Here is a 4,128-nt window from a genome sequence, read left to right as displayed (position 1 = left end):
GGCTCTAAATTAGCAATTGAGCTCTTAAATGATCGGCAATTGAATCATAGGTGTTAATGAGTGAGGCTTAGCCAGGAGGGGTGAAGCAAAGGAAGACTCTGGAAGTAAAAAAAAAAAGAAAAGTTAGGGGTGGCAGATATATCACTCAGTGATTGTTTTTTAAGTCAAATTGTATTTTAATAATGGCCTCCCAGGCGAGGAGAAACAAGGTTGTGACTCCTCCAGCTGTAAAAAGTAGAAGTCTGCTTTCACATTTGCAGGATTTTGAAGGTCAAATGCCTGCAATCCAAGTCTTACTCATCCATATGGACTAGAAATGCCACAATATGCAATCTTCACGCAGGCAGATTGTCTCCAGTAAATCTGTCCTTTTTGTAACACGTTCAAAAAAAGTACCGTATTGGATAGATTATAAAATCCCTGCAAGAAATACGAGCAATACGGTAGAAGCCTGCTTTAGGAAAAGAAGCATCTGAGCGTAGGAGAGACAGGAGCAAAGGCAGTAGGTTTGGCGAAGTCAACCTGCATGGTGAGATGTGCAGGCAGTCCTTGACTTACGACAGTTTGTTGACTGACCACTTAGAGTTACAACGGCACTGGAAAAAATGACATGATCATTTTTCACACTTACGACCTGTGGTGGGATTCAGCCAGTTCGCACCACAGTAGTAACTGTGAGAGGGATCTTGGAGTCCTGGTGGACAATCATTTAAATAGGAGCCAGCCGTGTGCTGCAGCTGCCCAAAAAAGCCAACACACTGCTAGGCTGCATTAACAGAGGGATAGAATCAAGATCACGTGAAGTGTTAATACCACTTTACAATGCCTTGGTAAGGCCACACTTGGAATACTGCATCCAGTTTTGGTCACCACGATGTAAAAAAGATGCTGAGACTCTAGAAAGAGTACAGAGAAGAGCAACAAAGATGATTAGGGGACTGGAGGCTAAAACATGCAAGGAATGGTTGCTGGAATTGGGTATGTCTAGTTTAACGAAGAGAAGGACGAGGGGGGACATGATAGCCGTGTTCCAATATCTCAGGGGCTGCCTCAAAGAAGAGGGAGTCAAGCTATTCTCCAAGGCGCCTGAAGGCAGGACAAGAAGCAACGAATGGAAACTAATCAAGGAGAGAAGCAATCTAGAACTAAGGAGAAGTTTCCTGGCAGTGAGAACAATTAATCAGTGGAACAACCTGCCTCCAGAAGCTGTGAATGCTCCAACACTGGAAGTTTTTAAGAAGAGACTGGGTTTCCTGCCTGAGCAGGTGGTTGGACTAGATGACCTCCAAAGTCCCTTCCAACTTTATTATTATTATTATTATTATTATTATTATTATTATTATTATTATTATTATTATTATTATTATTATTACTATTACTATTACTATTACTATTACTATTATTATTATTATTATTATTATTATTATTATTATTATTATTATTATTATTATTATTATTATTATTACTTTGGCAGAACGGGTAGCTAATTGTTTGTTGCCCAGGCCCAGAATGGACTTCCGGAAGTGGCATCCACACAGAGAATCGGTTGTTCACATATTTGAATCCCACCACCACTGCTTACAACCATTGCAGCATGCCCGTAGTCATGTGATCAAAATTCAGACGCTTGTCAACCGACTCATATTTATGATGATTGCAGCATCGGGGGGGGGGGGCATTTAATCAGCTTTTACGACCTTCTGACAAGCAAAGTCAACGGGGGAAGCCAGGTTCGCTTAACAACCGTGTTACCCCTTAACAACTGCAGTGATTCACTTACTAACTGTGGCAACAAAGGGTCGTAAAATGGGCCAAATCGCCCTTAACAACGGTCGTGCTTAGCAACAGAAATTCTATGCTTGCGGCCCTAAGCTGAAGACTTAACCTGTATTACAATTTTTGAAACCTTTTCCCGGCTTCCTTTCCAGTTAAACAGCACTTAATTTCTGGGGGTCCCTCTGCAAAGGAGGAACGGTCAGTTTCTTAATCATTCTAGTTGCAATGGCTCATTTAATAATAATAATAATAATGATGATAAAGTTGGAAGGGACCTTGGAGGTCATCTAGTCCAACCTCCTGCTCAGGCAGGAAACCCTATACCATTTCGGACAAATGGCTGTCCAGTTTCTTCTTAAAAACTTCCAGTGTTGGCGCATTCACCGCTTCTGGAGGCAGGTTGTTCCACTGGTTAATTGTTCTAACTGTCAGTAAGTTTCTCCTTAGTTCTAGGTTGCTTCTCTCCTTGATTAGTTTCCATCCGTTGCTTTTTGTCCTGCCTTCAGGCGCTTTGGAGAATAGCTTGACTCCCTCTTCTTTGGGGCAGCCCCTGAGATATTGAAACACTGCAATCATGTCCCCCCTCGTCCTTCTCTTTATTAGACTAGACATACCCAATTCCAGCAACCGTTCCTTATATGTTTTAGCCTCCAGTCCCCTAATCATCTTTGTTGCTCTTCTCTGTACTCTGTCTAGAGTCTCAACATCTTTTTTACATTGTAAAAAAAATCTTTTTCGTGAGAAATTTATGCGGTGCGTTCCCGGACCAGGCTAAATTTCAGATCACAGGTCCAAGTGCAGCAACCTAACCATTTTTTATTTTTTATTTTATTTTATGCCAACGTGTGCCAATCCTTGTTGAAACAGGATGAGTCACAGTAGAATAATTTCCCCTTGTACGACAGGGAGAAAAAGAGCCTTATTTTTATTTTTTATTTTTTTAGAAAACCACAACAACAACTGTATAATCACTCTTTTGTTTCTCTTTTGCTTTTTTGCTTTTTTTTTTTTTTTTGCATGAAAAAGTGCTGGATATTACCTGAAAGAAAGGGGGGAGAGAACTGAGCAGACCTTTGCAACAGAATGGGCATCTGCCAAGACAAAAATACCCAGCAAGCTTCTGGCGTTGGCACGGTGACAGTATCAGCAAGCTGTCTTTGCAAATGATTGCACAATTGATCCATTGCAAAACTAGTGCTTGAATTCAGTACAGCAAGTAGATCCTGCAAAAGGGCTCCTGGGAAGAGGGGGGTTGGGTTAGAGGGGGAGTCACATATTTCAAAGTCACATTGATGGGCAAATAGGTTGAGACAAATTTCTTCAAAAGAAGTGCTTTTTTTTTTCTTTTAAAAAATAATTGTTGTGCAATCACCTACGAACACCGAATCGGTCGCCTCCTCTTCATCCTTGTTCTTGCTCTCTCTTTCATTCTCTCCTCTGTCTTTTTGTTCCACATTTGCTAACTCACAAGCTGCTGTTTGCCTTCTCAATGAAGCTCCGATGGGTGGAGGGCCAAGAAAAATGAGCCCAAATGATGAATGCAATCTTGACAGAAAATATGCTTTTTAGCAGAGACCGCATGTTGCCAACAGGCAATTAGCGGAAAACTTGGAGGTTTTAATGGATGCAAAAGCCGGGAAAATAAAAATAAAAAAGCATACCTGATATTGTTCAGGACAGCTGCATAAGGTAGTACGGGCTGTGAAATAAGAATAATAAATGTACGTGAGAATGGAAAATTATTTCTATTATTATTATGTTGGTTACCAGGATTTAATACAGTATATGAGCATTTGTGTTAAGGGTTAACCTAAACTTGAACAATGTTCTTAAATATTTCCACAGTAAGAAATTAGGACAAAGATGTTGCCTATTGTGTCCCTATAGGGATTATTATTTGGGCCTTGTTTCCTTCTGAATAACTTTCATTAGAGGATATCATGGCCATATCCTGTTTGGAGGTTGATTAGAGAATTTCATTTCCAAGTATGAAACAGAATCCACAGTGACTCATGTCTTAATATGATCACCAGATGTCCATGGAGATTCTCAGTCATCCAGGTCATGCTTGTCCCAAAGGTGTTTTTCAAAGGGTAACTGGACTTTTCTTGCTTGAAAATGTTTCGCTTCTCATCCAAGACGTTTCTGAAGAAATGTCTTCAAGCAAAAAAACAACAAAAAACCTCCAGCTGCCTTTTGAAAAAGTACTTTTGGGGCGATCATCAGATGTGTCTGTTGGTAGGTAGATTTTTAGACAGGTTTGTGCCAATTATAACCTGGGATGGGATGGGGTGGGGTGGGGTCAGATGGGATGAGGTGGGATGAGGTGGGGATGGGATGGGGTGGGGTGGG

The sequence above is a fragment of the Protobothrops mucrosquamatus genome, unplaced genomic scaffold, assembly GCF_001527695.2.
Source record: "Protobothrops mucrosquamatus isolate PMUCROS unplaced genomic scaffold, P.Mucros_1.0 scaffold3, whole genome shotgun sequence".
NCBI classification, from domain to species: Eukaryota; Metazoa; Chordata; class Lepidosauria; order Squamata; family Viperidae; genus Protobothrops; species Protobothrops mucrosquamatus.
This window is presented reverse-complemented; position numbering follows the sequence as displayed.